Below are 18,534 nucleotides of genomic sequence, written 5' to 3' on the forward strand. Positions count from 1 at the left end.
GCATATTCATTAGGGATATCCTGATTGCTTGTTAATGTCTGCATTACTTTTAAATTAACTTGCTGAGTTTCCTACCTCTTCTCGATCTGGGGATTTTCTTCTCAAAAGAACATAAGAATAGCCATACTGGATCAGACCAATGGTTCATCTAGCCCAGCACCTTGCTTCCAACAGTGGCCAATCCAGGTCACAAGTACTTGGCAGAAACCCAAATTGTAACAACGTTCCATTCTACCAATTCCAGGGCAAGCAGAGGTCTCACCATGTCTATCTCATTAGCAAATGATGGACTTTTCTTCCAGAAACTTATCTAAACCTTTTTAAAACCCGGATATACTAACTACTATTAATAAATGCTGTGGCAACAAGTTCCAGAGTTTAATGAATTGTTGAGTGATAAAAAAATATTTCCATGCAACTTCATTGAGTTTCCCCTAGTGTGTACTTTTTGAAAGAGTAAAAAATTGATTTACTTTTACTGGTTCTTCACCACTCAGGATTTTGTAGACCTTAATTAGATCCCTCCTCAGCTGTCTCTTTTTCAAGATGAAGAGCCCTAACCTCTTAAGCCTTTCCTCATATAAGAGGAGTTCCATCCCTTTTATCATTTTGTTTGCTTTTCTTTGAACCTTTTCTAAATCTGCTACATCTTTTTTGAGATGTAGCGACCAGAACTGAATTGATCGATAAAGAGGCATTATAATAGTTTTGATCTTATTTTTCATCCCTTTCCTAATAATTCCTAGCTTCCTGCTTGTGTTTTTGGCCAACTCTTCACACAGGGCAGAAGATTTAAGTGTTTTGTCTATAATGACACCTAGATCTTTCTCTTGGTTGTTGTCTCTTAAGGTGGATCCTAGCATCAGATAACTATGATTTGGATTATTCTTTTGAATATGTATAACTTTGCATTTGTCCACATTAAAATTCATTTGCCATTTAGCGGAGACAGCGGTGAGGTGGCAGGCACCACGGGTGACTGCTCAGAGAGGCTCAACCCCATAGGAGCTCAACCCCGCAGCAGCTGCTCTTCCTGGATCCCAGGCCCGATCCAAGACAGGGCAAGAGTACCTGAGCGGGGAGCCACGGGAGATCACTTGAGACAGCACAACCCCGCAGGATCTGCTTTTCCTAGCTTCCAGGGCTGAGCCAGGACAGGGCACGAGTGCTTGAGCAACAAGGGACTGTACATGAAACCAGATGGCCAAAAAGACTGGCAGAGACCTCTTCAGGTAAAAAAAAAAAAAAAGAGAGAGAGATTTTTTTTTTTCTTACAAACAAAATTCAAGAAAACTGTTTTTTGCCTGCATATTCCCAATGGTTATTAATGCAGTGATCCTCACTAGTACAGGAAACAGGAGCTATTAACACTACTGACCACCACAAAGAAAGGATCATCTTCAAAATCTGCACCCTGGTCCACAAAATTATCTACGGCGTAGTTCCAGCATACATGACAGACCTCAAAGAGCTACCAACCAGAAACAGAATCAGATTATCACGATCATATCTAAACCTACATTACCCAAATTGCAAAGGACTTAAATACAAAACAACTTACGCATCCTGCTTGTCCTACATAAGCGCATAACTATGGAATAGACTCCCAAAACTTGTTAAAACAATCCATGACCATCTAAACTTCAGGAAATCACTAAAAACCAACCTCTTCAAAAAGGCTTACCCCCACCGATCCACCATAAATCACCATACCCAGCAACACAGCATAACCAATGATCGTACAGAACAATAAACAATTTACATTACCTTCGACCCTCATAGTGCCTGACCCACACCTACCTCATCAGACCACAATATAACCTTGTATTTGTTATCAACCGACATGGCGAACGCCATTACGGTACTATGTAAGCCACATTGAGCCTGCAAATAGGTGGGAAAATGTGTGGTACAAATGTAACAAATAAATTTTTAAAAAAGTCATCCCAAAGCCGCACAATCAAACATAGTCTTGAGCACAAAACAATCGACAAATGTATTAGCAGCATCCATGTACATAGTCTTGAATGTATAACAGTCACTAGCTATCTTGTTAATTAAGCACAATCATAGGAGCCAACTTTTCAAAATGATTGGGGGTGCTCCTTCCCCTCCCCCTCTTCCCCCTCCCTCCGAGTTCCGAATTTTAAAAGTCATCTTACCTCAGGGTCCCGGCGGCAGCAGTGAAAGGCGTGCAGGCTCGGCGTTTCAGCCTTCCCTTCTCTCTCTTTGAGCTCTGGTCCCGCCCTCATTTCCTGTTTCCACAAGGGTGGGACCAGAGCTGAGAGAGAGAAGGGAAGGCTGAAGCACCGAGCCTGCACGCCTTTCACTGCTGCCGCCGGGACCCTGAGGTAAGATGACTTTTAAAATTCTGGGCGGCACGCAGGAAGGCGAGGGCGGACTGGCGGAGGACTGAGGGAGAAGAGGGTAGGCACCGGACAGGTCGGGCTGGAGAAGGGAACTTCCAGTTCCGGTGGGTGAAATATTGGGGGTGCTCGAGCACCCACAGCACCCATGGAGTTGGCGCCTATGAGCACAATAAGGTTCAGTTTTATTTGAATGACAACAGACTACATACAAACTGTAACCTACACTACAACTAGTCACTTACAATAATGAATATCAAACACAGGTTATTACATGAGGAACAAAAGGATAAAATCTCAGCCCACCTGACTGACATGGAAAGAATACCTTAGAATCAACACAGAACCAAAGCAATTACAAGCAAAATCATTGACTTCCTGTTGCTTACATTCATCTTCCCCGCCTATTGCTCAATATGTGTCGCTATAGGCCTGTCAAGATAATATCGAACAGACTGTTAAGGGTCTCTTCATAACATATGTAAATACAGGAGGAAATCATACAATGTCTCGTAGACCTTGAGAAAAGTGAATATTCACGTAGATGAAACTTCTAACATGAAAGTAGGTTTTTCAAATGCCAGATCTGTTCGTAACAAGACATCACTGATATACAACCTAATTTTGCAACCTAATTTTGACGTGTTCTGTGTTACAGAATCATGGCTCCTAAAAATCAGACTCAGTAGTGGTTAGACAATGCTGCCCTAAAGAATATAAATGGGACTGGTCGTGCAGGTCATATAAAAGAGGAGGAGGAGGAGTAATTTAAAAAAAAACAGAGGCATATTGAACCTATGGAACTTTGTAAGTCTAAGTGATTTGAAAATGAGCCCCACTGTCACTTAAGCTACTTGGTGCAGAATCATCCAAATTTGCAGAATTCCTAATTATAGAATGCACATCTATAGCCTTTTGCTTATTGTACTGCCCTCCAGAAAAAATAAATGCAGACTTCACCATTCTTAGAATTTTTATTGACTTTGCCCATTGATCTGCAGAAAGTATGCATTAAAGGTAACTTCAGTGTACCAGGTGAACTGTCTGTAGAAGAAATATCACCACAACAAAGATCATGGAAAATAATACTAGAGCAATCACAATTCACACAAATCATGAAAGATAAATTCTCAAGCACCATGGGTATGAGCCAATCCGCAAATGAACCTTTTCCGGAGATGGGAAGATGGTAGAACGAGAGGACATGAAATGAGATTGAAGGGGGGCAGACTCAAGAAAAATGTCAGGAAGTATTTTTTCATGGAGAGAGTAGTAGATGCTTGGAATGCCCTCCCACGGGAGGTGGTGGAAATGAAAACGGTAACGGAATTCAAACATGCGTGGGACAAGCATAAAGGAATCCTGTGCCGAAGGAATGGATCCTCAGGAGCTTAGTCAAGATCGGGAGGCGGGGCTGGTGGTTGGGAGGCGGGGATAGTGCTGGGCAGACTTATATGGTCTGTGCCAGAGCTGGTGGTGGGAAGTGGGACTGGTGGTTGGGAGGCGGGGGATAGTGCTGGGCAGACTTATACGGTCTGTGCCCTGAACAGCACAGGTACAAATCAAAGTAGGGTATACACAAAAAGTAGCACATATGAGTTATCTTGTTGGGCAGACTGGATGGACCGGGCAGGTCTTTTTCTGCCATCATCTACTATGTTACTATGACTCTACACACTCAGCAGGGCACATCTTAGATCAACTTATTCCAATCACTGATTGCATCCTCTGTTCAAGAAATTCCATGGTCAGATCACGCTTTAGTAACCTTTGAACTCTCAAGGAAAGATTTAAAGAGCAAAAAGGACAGACAAGTCAAAATGCTACAAACAAGGTCAAAATTTGAACTGGCAGACCTAAAATCTTTTCTAGTAGATAAATTCTCACGCACCCTGGACATGAGCCAACATGATATGGTTGTCCACTGGACCAAATCAGTAGCAGATGCCTTAGATCAGGTAGCACCAATAAAGACAGTACAAGTGAAGAGCACAGGAGAGACTTGCTGTTGGCTTACACCTGAAGTAAAACAACGAAGAAAAGATCTAAGAGCGGCAGAGAGAATATGGAAAAAAAAAACGAACCAACGATAACCTGGAGACATATAAGACTAAAATGGCTGAATATAAACAATCATGGGAAGAAGAAAGGAATACATACTTCAAAGATAAAATTAAAACTTCCCTAAACAAACCCAAAGAACTATTCCACACAGTGAACTATTTAGTCGAGAGAAGAAAAGAAGAGTCAGCACAATATATAGATCCTCAAGATTATGCAATGTGGCTACATCAGAAACTTAACATGAAAAATTCAAACTTTGCGCCTGCAAATAGGTGGGAAAATGTGGGATAAAAGTGCAATAAATAAATAAAATAAACGTAGAATCTGTTGCACTAGTTCTGCTCACTTCAAAGGTAGAAGCAGCAGATAATACTTGGAATTCAATCCACATAGTAGACAACAATATGATGGACAAATTGTTCAAGAGCCTATCGCCCACCAGAGCTCAAGTAGACCCCTGATCTTCAATAATATTTAGATCAATGCCAGAGATAATTGTGCCCTTTTGAAAAAATCTTGAGAATAAATCACTGCAGGGAGATGTACTAATAGACTCACTTAAAGAAGCCACTGTTTAACCATTACTAGACACCAACCTAACAATGCAAAAACATATAGACCATTGATTTCATCATCCTTCTTTCAATTACGCATGCTGAACAAACTGAAAGATATGGTACCACCATATGATTTTTGGATGATTGTACAGAGCTTGATACTGACAAAGATTGATTACTGCAACTCCCTATTTCTGGGACTGTCATCATTGTGAATCCAAGCGCTGCAGGTCATCCAAAACGCAGCTGCACGACTAAATCACTGGAATCTCAAAGTCGGAACACATTACTAACACTATACAAATTACTCTGGTTCCCTGTGACATACAGCATTCAATTCAAGACCCTTGTTCTGACTCACCAACGTATATTTGGAAATATTCCAGCCTATGTTTGAAATACCCTACATTCATAGAAACCAAAATGAGCATTAAGATCCAAGACATCCCATCAGCTCTGCTTACCCTCCTTGAATTGATATAACTACACAGAGACAAAACTGCAAGCCTTCTCCACCGCTGCTCCATCCTAATGGAAAGCCCTACCTAGATACCTAAGATCATGTGAGGACATTCATAAATTCAAGCGGCTGCTAAAAACGCATGTGTTTATCAAAGCCTTTTTAACTACATATTTACCAGATTGATTATTATAGGATCTCTCTCTCCCCCCCCCCCCCCCTCTTTACCTTTTATATGCTAGGACCAGGCCCAAGGGGTTTGTTGAGAACTCCTGCTCTAGAAGTTTTTAATAAAAATGTACATTTGTTTGAAACGAAAGGGTAATTTTTAAAAGAAATTTCTTATTTCATTTCAATTCATTTTTAATGAAATGAAAGATACCTAGCGACTGTTGTACGTTCAAGACTATATGTGCATCGATGCTGCTAATACACTTGTCAATTGTTATGTGCTCAAGTCTATAATGTGAATACTGTGACCCGCCTTGGATAAAGGCAGAATATAAATGTAGTAAATAAATAAATAACAGAGTTTCCTGGTGATATCTGTAGATACCCCCATGCACCGTTAAGATCTGTGTGCTTTTAAAAGGTTTGTGCTCAATATGTATAAATAAATATGTGGCTCTGTACAAGGAGCTTTAGGACCCAGAAAGCTTTTTTAGCCTGTCTGCTATTTCCTAATCTTGTTTTCTTTTCTTGTTTTTATCATTTCCCCTTTGAGAGTTTGAAATACCAGAGATGATTTCACAGACAAGGCAGCTCTTGCCAGCACTGAAATCTTGGGCCAAGTCTGCAGTCTCATATTCCCCTTCCCTCCCCACTCTTTCCTTTTCCTACCTCAGTCCATTCCCGGTACTCAATCAAGGGGACACACACTTAGGAAAACCTTTCCCTGTTTGCTTCAGTTGAATTGCCTTTTTCCCTTCCATTACTTCTTTCTCCTTTCATCTTCCCTGCCTGGGTCACATCTGCAGGTAATAGAAACCTGGTTTCTCTCCACAGGCAGCACTTCAAGAGGACTACAGTCCATTTTCAGAGACATGCCATAGGCCTGTTCTGTCTAAGATAATAAAACAGAATCATGCAGCTTTATATTTCCTTCCAGAGCTGTCCATCTGTATTACACAAACAGGAAGCAGAGAGCACATGCAGAGATGCCAAGTTACCCATTTCCAGGCTGGAGATTTTGGCCAGTCCTGATTTCTGACCACCCTATCCTGCTGCATTATGGGACTTGGAGCACTGATTTCAATGGGGAAGATCAGGCACTACAAATCCCACACTGCTTTGGGATGTAAGTTCAAAATCAGGACTCTCCCAAAATCTCCAGCCTGGAACTGAATAACTTGATGTCTCTATACAAGACATGAGGAATGGCAGAGCTACCATATGTGCAGCCAAGCTTACGGGGATAGTAAGAAGTTTGCTATTTATTTTTTGTTTTGTGATTATTATGCTTTGCATGCCTGATTTCTCTCTCTGCTAGATTTCTACACTGTTGATCCCGATGCAGAGAGGCGAAACACTGGCCAGTGTTGATCCAGGGTGTTATTTCTAATGGCTTGAGCGCACTTAAATTGCACCAAAGCTAAGTCAAATATTCATTTTTTACATTAAAACTCAAAAATTTATCAAAATTCATAAGGATACACAGCAATAAGCTGAAATGAGTTTTTAATAAAATGGGCTTTGTAGAAGGAAGGTTTTTTTTTATGCTGATGATGACATACTACAGCTCTTTAAGGTAGTTTTTCTTCCTATTGTCTGCACTTTAAGCTTCTGTTTAAGATTTTTGGGAGAATATTTATATAGTGCTGCTATTGTGTAGTTTGTGTTTTCTAGTTCCCTTTATTGTTGTAGTTGATTAGAGCTACCACATTTCCCAGTTCCAGGACGGAGACTTTTTGGCCACTTCTGGTTTTGAACTTGCATCCCAAAGCAGTGTGGGATTTGTGGTCCCTGATTCTATCCATTGCCTATCCCATAATGCAAGAGGATGAGGGCTGTCAGAAATCTAGGTCTAGCCTGAAATCTCCCCTGGAATTAGATAAATTGGCAAGTCTGAGTGTGAGGAGGAATTAAAAGTGCATTATTTAATGCTTTCCAATGTGAACTGGAATAGAGAGATTTTAGTAACAGCAGAAAACAGTTCTTTTCGGGGTCAGTTTTCAAAGAGATGCTGACTGACAAAAACTTCATGTTACTTTTAACCAGGTATCTTTAGACATATTTTCAGCTAAACTTAACCAACTAAGGGTTTGTTTTTTACTAAAGCTTAGCTCAAATAGCTTAGCTCGAGTTATCTGCAGCAGGGCCCACAGGAATAAAATGGGTCCTGCAGCAGATAACTCAAGCTAAGCTTTAGTAAAAGTCCCCCTAAGTTACTGGCTAAAAACTCATCTGAATATTGCCTTAGTCAAAGGGGGCCAGTTTTATTTAAGTTTGCAGACCAGTGTTGAAAATCCACACTGAAAAGCAGAAAAACCAAGTTACCCAGTTCAGAGACTTTTTGGCCAGTCCTGGTTTTTGAACTTACATTCCAAAGCAATATGGGATTTGTAGAGCCTGATCCTGCCCTTGAAATCAATACCGCATGTCCCATAAGATACTAGGATGAGGTGCTCAGAAACCCAGGACTGGCCCAAAGTCTCTATCCTGGAACCGGGTAACTGGCATTTCTGGAACAACCAACTTCTCTTCTCCTCCTACTTATCATTTCTATAGCGCTACTGGATGTACGCAGCGCTGTACACTTGAACATGAAAAGACAGTCCCTGCTCGACAGAGCTTACAATCTAATTAGGACAGACAAACAAGACAAATAAAAGATAAGGGAATTAATAAGGTGGGAATGATAAAATAAGGGTATTGAACAAGTGAGTAAGGGTTAGGAGTTAAAAGCAGCGTCAAAAAGGTGGGGTTTTAGCCTAGATTTGAAGATAGCCAGAGATAGAGCTTGACGTACCGGCTCAGGAAGTCTATTCCAGGCATATGGTGCAGCAAGATAAAAGGAACAGAGTCTGGAGTTAGTGGTGGAGGAGAAGGGTGCAGCAGCAGCCTGACCTAAGTATGCTCCATTTTTAACGGGCTAACTAGGAAAGTTAAATTTGGCCAGTCAAAGGATGAAATTATACAGGTCAATTTACTCAGCCAGCATTTTAAAAATGCTGACCGCTTTGGATAAGTTAGACCAGATATACAATACTGGGCTATGTGTGGGCACCAGCATTGATGGGTGACTAGCAATACCTAGAAGTTATGCGGGTATACCTAATACTCAGTTCTGCACCCACATGGCTAAACTAAACAAAGTTTATTTTACTATTTTTAACTGGGGTGGACTGATAGTGATCTGTGCTCCCAGGCACTAAGGGTCATGGGCCACTAACCACCTATCAAAAATGATTAAACCAGATGGAAGCTAGGGGAAAGTGGGTCCCCAGGCAGTGTCCTATTGTTCAAATGGTTAGTCCAGCCCTGGTATTTAAGCAGTCCTACTTGCAGCCACCAACACTGAATATTGCCAGTACCCGCATAACTTCTACTGCTCCAACTCCCACCTTGGAACTCCCTGGCTCTGCTCGGACAGTGTTCTGGCGGTCAGAGGGGAGATTTTGTGCACTGCCTGGTTACATGTCACTGAATATCCTCTCATGAGGTGCTCAGCAGAATTTAATCGGGCGGGAGCCCTGGTTGTCACCTACAGGTCCTAGCTGAAACCATTAAAATGTATTGTGAAGGATCTACAATCCATCCAGGACAGTGATGCCATCTTCTCACAGGCCTTGGGCCTGACATACTCGCCAGCAGGCACAAGACACCTCTGTCCCCATGTTCACCCAGATAACCCTATCACAGGACCCAGCAATATCAACTACAACATCAGGGCTCATTCACCTGCTCTTCCTCCAATGTAATAAATGCCAGCAACATCCCTCTGCTGTCTACATAGGACAAAGAAGTCAGCTCCCAAGAAAACGAATAAATGGACACAAAGAAATGGCAACATTAAAACAGTCATATGAGAATATTTCAACCTTCTAGACCCCTTTCCTTAAAGGAACATCAGAGGGACACTCCAGCATGAAAAAGCTGAACTGGAACTCATCAAAACTTGACCCCATGCTGTCAATAGATTCATGTCTCACTACAGGTTTGAATGGGCTTAACTGTTCTGGCTAAATTCCATCTTGGCCAATTTAACAGGTCATGCAAATCTCTGTCATGAATATTCATTGTGGATATCCTGAAAACCTGACTGGCTGGGGTGCCTCCAGGACCAGGTTTAGGAACCACTGCCATAAGCTGTTTGAAGTGAGCCTAGAGCAGGGATTGGTTTATTCAATGGGATTTATTAACTGCCTTTATGAAGAGATTCACCAAAGGTGGTGTACAGCAGATACAGTTTAACATAAGACTTACAATTTTGTTAACAGCATAACAATAATAAGGTAACCAAGAATAAATATAAAAGCAATAAATGAGGTAAACTTGAAAACAGTAAATTGAATCTTAATAACAGAACTACCATGAAACAGTATAAAAAATATGCACATTTAACAGCACTGGAATTCAAATGCCAGCGATATAATACTAATGATACACCTAATAAGCATGCATTAGAGCATTCAACTAACATAGATATGATGCTAAAGAGTTTCTACAATACAGCTTACCATACAGCTGAGGGACCAAGAGCAGATATATGATGGGAATAAAATGCGTGGTACAGAGTCAGTTGGGATAATTTGATGGTTAACTAAAATCAAGGCAAGTTCTTTGTATAGTTAAGCAAGAGATAAGGAACTGATCCAAGTTACAGTATCCAGCTTATTTTGGAAAGAGAAAGACGCCCATATTTCGACCCAAATCGGGAGATGGGCGTCTTTCTCTCGTGGGCGAACAAATCGGTATTATTGAAAGCTGATTTTGGTCGTCTTCAACTGCACTCCGTCGCAGGAACGAACAAAGTTGATGGGGGCGTGTCGGAGGCGGGACTGGGGCGTGGTTATCGGCCAAGGAGAGATGGGCGTCTTTAGCTGATAATCGAAACAAGAATGGTGTTTTTAACGAGAATTTGGTCCACTTTATTTGGACCCTTTTTTTCAGGTCCAAGTCCCAAAAAAGTGCCCCAACTGACCAGATGACCACCGGAGGGAATCAGGGATCTCCTCCCCTGACTCCCCCCAGTGGTCACTAACCCCCTCCCACCAAAAAAGACCCACTTTACAAACTTTTTTTCCCAGCCTCTATGCCAGCCTCAAATGCCATACCCACCTCCATGACAGCAGAATGTGTTCTATCCTGTGACAGCCTTTCCCTGGTTCTGATGCAGGCCTCGGGTGAGTGTGACACCTTTTCTGTTAAGGGCACTGCAGAGTCACATCAGCAATGCATTGTGGTGGGTGTAGGGTATTGGGCTCCATGATTCCACTAGCTTGTGTTACATGCTCACGATGTTGGTAGTTAGTAGGCTCTACTCCCATGGTGCTTTTCCGTCTGCTTACTGGGTCAGAGTGTGCCCTGTTTTGTTTCCGGTAGTCCATGAGGTAGTGTCCATTTTTGTAAGACAGTTTTAGATCCCTTTCACGTGTTAGCCACGTTACAGAATTTAGTTCTTACCTTGAATGTTGCTGAAAGAGGGCATTGTACACCATTCTGCCAGCTCTGACCTACTGCTCATCTCAGTACCAGGGAGACTCTTTGCCAGTGGGGCACAACCTCTGATCTGCAGTTAACTGTGAGTAAACATGCTTATTCCAATAAAGAACGTTTTCGGAGACATTAGTCTTCAGGTGTCAACTGATGTGTCAAGATTATACAGCAGCAACAAGTCCTAGAGGCCTGCGTGTATGCAGGTCCCTGGAGCACTTTTAGTGGGTACCGCAGTGCACTTCAGGCAGGCGGACCCAGGCCCATCCCCCCTACCTATAACACTTGTGCTGGTAAATGGGAGGCCTCCAAAATCCACTGTACCCACATGTAGATGCCCCCTTCAACCCTAAGAGCTATGGTAGTGTTGTACATTTGTGGGTAGTGGGTTTTGGGGGAGGGGGTTGGGGGCTCAGCACGTGTGGTAAGGGGCCTATGCATGTGGGAGTGTTGTCTGAAATCCACCGCACTGACCTCTAGGGTGTCCAGTTGGTGTCCTGGCATGTCAGGGGGGCGAGTGTACTACGAATCCTGGCCCCTCCCACGACCAAATGGCTTGGACTGGGACGTTTCCGAGCGGGGCATTTTTAGTTTCCATTATCGCTAAAAAAAACAAACGCCCAGCTCAGAAACGACTAAATCCATGGCATTTTGGTCCGTATAAACCGTATTTTTGAAGCGGAAGATGGTCGCCCATTTTTTCGAAAATACGGTCTGTCCCACCCCTTCACGTACCCGTTCTCAGACATAGACGCCTATGGAGATGGGCGTTCGCGTTCGATTATGCCCCTCTATGTGTAGCAAGCTAGTCCAGGTGCAGAATGGGGGTCAGTCACCCTACATATTAAAGGCTTCGGAGAGAGCCAGACTTTCACCTACTTCCTGAAGTAGAGATAGTCTTGAGTTACAGTAGCCCCTCTGGGAGTAAATTCCAGAGCGCAGAGGCTACTCCTGAGAAGGCTCACTGGCGGGTATCACATCATACAATTTCTTTTGATGAGGGTACAGATAGTGATGATCCTTGAAAGGATCTTAGGGGTCTTAAAGGTGTGTAAAGTCCAGGCCCCGAAACACACCCAGCCAGTCAAGTTTTCAGGATACCCACATGAGAAAGATTTGCATACAATGGAGGTTGTCTAGCTGCATACAAATATATCTCGTGCATTTTCATTGTGGGTATCCTGAAAACCTGAATGGCTAGGTGTGTCTCAAGGACTTTGTTGAGAACCCCTGCTCTAGAAGTTTATAATAAAAATGTACATTTGTTTGAAATGAAAGGGTACTTTTAAAAATAAATTTCTTATTTCATTTAAATTCATTTTTAATGAAATGAAAGAAACATGAGCAAAGTTGCACTCATATTTATTTCAGTTTTAAAAGTTAGGCTACCTGTGCTATAAACAGACAAATCCCTACGGAGCTCTGCCCTCTCCTAGACCCTCTTCATGGTTTTCTCAGGGCATTTATTTTTGGCACTGGAAGAGTGTAGTCAGCACCAGTGCTAATTTCTTCTGCATAAAGCTTAAGCTGGCATCCTTTTGTACGGAAGGAATTAATAAAGCCCACTGACCCATCTGAATGAAATAATCTGCCGTCAGCAGTTAGAACCTTGATGAATTAACTTACTTTTAGAAGGCAGGTAAAGAGGTTCCTGTTTTGTCAAGCATATGGCATGTAATTATTACTGCAGTATGAATAATGATTATCATCAGGTATTCTGATGAGTGTGTAGTAATGGTGTGTGCCTATTGCTAGTTCATCTTCATCATCATTGGGCTTTATACCACACTTATGGAAATCCATTCAATGTGGTTTACATTTTTTTTGTTACATTTGTACCCTGCGCTTTCCCACTCATGGCAGGCTCAATGTGGCCTACATGGGGCAATGGAGGGTTAAGTGACTTGCCCATAGTCACAAGGAGCTGCCTGTGCCTGAAGTGGGAATCGAACTCAGTTCCTCAGGACCAAAGTCCACCACCCTAACCACTAGGCCACTCCTCCAAATAAAACAATTAAAATTGAAAGAGGTTAAGAACATCCAGAAATTATAGATATTTATTTATTAATTTTATTTGTTGCATTTGTATCCCACATTTTCCCACCTATTTGCAGACTCAATGTGGCTTACATAGTGCAGTAGTGGCAGTTGCCAATACTGGCATGAACAAATGCAAAGTGAGGTTATGACAGACTAATGATCAGAATTGATAGACATATTGGGGATCAAGGGGAAGTGTAGGTTATGTCCAATATGAACATTTATATTGTGTTTGCGGGGTTAGGCATTTAGGTTGAGTTGTTTGAGTATGCCTTTTTGAACAGGTAAGTCTTTAGGAGTTTCCGGAAGATTAGGTGGTCATATGTTGTTTTCACAGTGGTCAGAAGCGCGTTCTATAGTTGTGTGCATAAGAGAAGCTGGGTGCATAGGTTGATTTGTATTATATAAAAAAGTATCAAACATATAAACGGCGAGTGACCGTACTCACTCGCAAATGCGCAGTAGAGACCTCTGCCCCGCCCCCACGTCAATACGTGATGACGGGGGGGCGGAACACAGAGGGTCTGTACTGCGCATTGCTGAGGGAGGGACACCGCCGTCTAACGCTCCCCCCACCCGAGTCGCTGCCGCCACCCACCTTCTACCCGGTCGGGCCCTCGCTCCACTATTGAAACAGCGAGGGTCCGGGAACGCAGCACTGAGCTCTGCTGAGCTGCCGACATAGCCCTTCCTTCTTCTCTGCCTCTGTCCCGCCCTCGACGACGTTACGTCACACGAGGGCGGGACAGGCAGAGAAGAAGAACGAAGGCCGATGTCGGCAGCTCAGCAGAGCTCAGTGCTGCGTTCCCGGACCCTCGCTGTTTCAATAGCGGAGCGAGGGCCCGGCCGGGTAGAAGGTGGGTGGTGACGGCTTGGTGGGGGGGGCGCGAACTCGGAGGGGGAGGGGCAGTGGCGAACTCGGCGGTGGGGGCGGGCCTTTCAACCCCCCCTTCCTATAATAGCCCGTTTTTACGGGCTCAAAGTCTAGTATTATATAAAAAAGTACCTACTCATTTGAAAAAAAAAAAGAATGTCTTTACACCTTTTCTAAATCTCTCAACTCTCATGGTAGTTTATTCCAATACAAAGGACCTAAAATACTGGAAGCCTTGTTGCTCCATTTCACCCTGGGGCAGAACTCTAAGGACTGGTTAACCAACAGCCTATGGGAGGAGGATCTTAATGCATGGGGAGGTGCATATTGTTGGATAACACCCAGTAAGTAACTAACGGGACCTTTTGCTAAGCCGCGTAAGCATCTACGTGTGCCCAACGTGCGCCAAAATGGAGTTACTGCCCAGCTACCACATGGCACTTGAGGTAATTTCATTTTTGGTGCACATCTGATAAGCGCATCCGAAAAAGAACTTTTATTTTCGGACATGCGTATTGGACGTGCACTAAGTGGCATTTGACACTCATAGGTCATTACCGCCCAGTTACCATATGAGACTTTACATGTGCCTTAGTAAAAGGGGCCCTAAATACAAAAGAAAGGAAAAAATAGAACAAAAGAAAAAAAAAAAAAAGAAAAATGCATAATCTAGAGCTGTACTTCTTAAACATTTTCAATTTCATGGTATGCTTTCAAATTCACTCAGTCCTTCAACTGAATTTAATGGCACATTTTCAAGTTCACAAAGTCCTTCAACTGAATTTCACAAGATTTCTTCACAGTCTCTCCCTCCCCCTCAACAGCAGGTTTAGTCTGTATGTGTTTCATTCTCATGGCTTCAGTCTGGTCTGAACTCAAGGGACTTGCAGATCATATGAGATTTCAGAACCCTATGACCCCCTGTCTTTTTTTTTTTTTGTCTTTCAAAGTGGATATTTTAACATTTTTTCTTCCTTCAGTCTTTCTGTTCTATTTCCTTCATTCTCTCTTTTCTGCATCCCCGACTCCTCTTCCTGATTTTCCTATCTCTGCTTGGTCACTTTTTCCCATCCCTCCTTCTCTTTATCTACATGTGGCCCCTGTCATGAAGTGACCAGTAATTACAGCATGGGCCTTTTTTACTAAAGGATTGCCGTGCAGCAACCCAGAACTACCGCTGGCCTAACACGGCTGCCGGCGATAGTTCCGCCTTGAGCGCATGCCATTTCTGGCGGTACAGAAAATAATTCCGCAATTTCTAATGCGGTACTAACTTGGCTGTAATTGCTGCCTAGTTACCGCTGGGTTACCATGGGAGCCCTTACCACTACCTCAATGGGTGGCAGTAAGTGTTCCCTCCCCCCCCCCCCCCCCCATGGCCACGCAGTAAAACTAATCTTACCGCATGGCCATGTCTTTTTTAGGGGCTTGTAAAAAAGGGCCCTGGCGTGTGACAAAAACGTCCCCCGCCACTACCGCAGGGTCCTTTTTCTGCAGTTTGGTACAAGGACCCCTATATTTCTAATGCTGTTGACTTATTCTGTGTGATTGACTGAAGCAGATGTAGCACTTGTCTTTGCCTGTGAGTGTATATGTGATATAATAGGAAAGGGGAGGAATTTTTGTAGCTAGCTCTCCCCATTGGGAATGGCCAAGGGAGGAGTTAGTGACGTCTTCCGATTCGACCCCTCTACCCCATTATTTGTGTGGTGCTGATCCGCCTGAAGGATATAGCCAAGATCTTAGGGGTTGTATTTAATAACAGATTGACATTTACAAGTCATATCTTCAGTAGTCAAGAAATACTTCTTTGTGCTGAGACAGATGTGTGCAGCTCATTCTTTCTTTGATACAGATTCTCTCTGCTTGCTGGTTCATTCCTTAATCATATCACAGTTGGACAATTGTTAACATTGTCCATCATTTCCAATTAGTCCAAAACACTGCCATTAAACTCATTCATGGTGCAAAGAAATTTGATAAAGTTACCCCTCTTCTAATGAGTGAGCACTGGCTTCTAATTTAATATCAGATTAATTTCAAGGTCTCTTTATTGACTTTCAAATTCTCCATTCCGGAATACCACAGTTTTTAGATAGCTCACTCACCAATCTGACCCTTGCCATCTTCTCCAACAGCATTTACTTTTTAAGACTTCACATCTTCAAATGTGGTCTCACTTCGCTCAGATGTCTTGCTTTGCTGTGGTTGCTCCCTTGCTCTGGAATCCCATTCCTATTGAACTGTGGCAAGCTTTCATTTGAAAAGTTCAAGGCTCTTCTTAAAACCTACCCTTTCTCCAAATCATTTCCTTCTCCAAAACATTGAAGTTACACTGCTGACCACGAGGTGTTTGGTTGCCCACACCCTTGCAAGGACCCATGAGGAGAGGGGGCTGTGTCTGTTACTTCACTACCTTCCTCCCTTATGCATTTAAGAGTAGACCCATCCCTAGTATCATTTTATTCCTAAAATGTTATATTTCATTCAATTGTAACCTAAGCCACCTCTCATGTCTGTTCACCCCCCCCCCCCCAATATCTTTTGTTTTCTTTCATGTTATTGCTTTAAACCACTTTGTCTTCTATTTGTGGTATATTAAATAAATGTAAAATAAATTGAAGTGTTTTGGAGAGAGGCAGAACTTTGCCTCCTTTCTGCCATACAGACAAGAAGGAGCACAGGGCACCTCTGTCAATGGGGTCTTGGGTACTGAACAAGGCCCTGGCCCCAAGGAAAATTGAGGAATTTACTGGATTTTGCCTCCTTTCATCTGAAGAAAGGGTTGGCTGAAGACCTATGAGTGATATGGTACTGCATAACAGGAAACATGGGGCACTTGCACTTTAAAATGGGAGAAGGGGAAGCTGCAGAAATTATATTAGTGAAGCAGAGTAAAGGGCATTGGTGGATAGGGGAGTCAGAACATTAAGATATAAGCTAAAGTAAATAACATTCCAAAGCTCTCAAAAAAGCAGATGGACACCATAATTATTGTAGAAAAAAATATCTTTATTGGCGATCCGCCAAAATTAAGTAAATTACCATGCAAACACAGAGTATAACAACAAAGAGAATCAGAAATGATTAAGGTACCCAAAGAATCAATAGTTTAATATCCTAAGACATGGAGCAGTCCTTTCTGGTTCTCTCCACTTCTGTTTCTCTCTTTCTCTTGTGGCTCCCACGCTGGGCACCTTGGACTCCCTCCAGAGAGTTTCTGTAAAACGGTTGCAAAATAGAAATGCTTTTTTGCTTCCTCCATAAGAAAGTAAAGTGGGAAAATTCCATAACCACAAAAAGTTCAACACAATCCTTGGACTGAGTGCTTAGGAGGCACCAGGGTGTCTGACCCTTGGCACCTCAGCTCTGAGCCTCTCGGAGTGATGGGATGATCTTGATCATCCCACTCACCTCACTCAGCAGGGCCAATGTTAGGCAGAATTAGAGAGAGGGCTCCTATATCTGTCAGGCTGTGCCATCTTCAGGTTCAGCAGGTCTGAGGACCTAGGGCAATTGCCCCATTTGCATCCCTCTAACACCGCCCTGCAACTCAGGAAAACCATGTCTGGCTGCTCCTTCAGCCTTTAGACTCCTCTGCGTTCCTTCCAATCTGCTACTTCAGCATTTAGTGGTGGTTAAGCAGAGATGGCTTAGGGATACCAGCACTCCCTGGGGTTGAATGACCTCAGGGAGTGCTGCCTTCCAAGCTGTACCTGAGCCCCTTTTGGGATATCCTACAGCCTCTCCTCTTTCCCCAAATTTCTGTGGAGGAGACAAAAAGACACCCACAAAATAGCTGGTTAAGTGTCACTAAATATGTTTGCTTAGCTCTGGACAAGTAATGTGAATGGCCAAGTGCCTCTCCTGGTTATTTAAATAGCTTTGAATAGTGACCCCTATGTAATCCCCTGGACTATTGGTACCGAGGGAAATTAATAAAAAGAAAAGAAAACTGGAGGGACGCCTCAGGGGATTACTAAAGCTAGAAATTAAATCCTCCAAATAGGAGAAGGGAGGGACTATGGGGAGGTTATAGGAATGCTGTGGGGTTATTTTTTCGGAAGTGGTTATGAATAATTGATTGAAAGCAGATGTCATATGGGGGGGGGGGGGGGGGGAGTTAGGATTTGATAGAAACTGTTGCACTGCTGACCATGAGGTGTTTGGTTGCCCACACCTCTGCCAGGACCCATGAGGAGAGGGAGTATCCCGATCGGGCCCAACAACCTGAGGTTGAATAAAGAGAGGTAGACTCTGCTAGAAGAACAGTGACTGGAAAGAAGGTTCTGGGTGGGAAGACAGAGAACCCCCTGGGAGCAGAACAGGGAAAGGCCTGTTTGGAGGCAAAGGGGACAGCTCAAGGAAGCATACCTTTGCAAGGAGAAGAACCAACAGGAAGGTCCAGCCTGAGGAGGTCTGATGGCTGGGGAAAAGCCCAGTGGGACACTTACCTGTGGAAGGAGCAGGAAGTCACAGCCTTGACTTGTTCTGCCAGAAGGAATAGGATAAAGGACA

The sequence above is a fragment of the Microcaecilia unicolor genome, chromosome 1 (assembly GCF_901765095.1).
Source record: "Microcaecilia unicolor chromosome 1, aMicUni1.1, whole genome shotgun sequence".
NCBI lineage: Eukaryota > Metazoa > Chordata > Amphibia > Gymnophiona > Siphonopidae > Microcaecilia > Microcaecilia unicolor.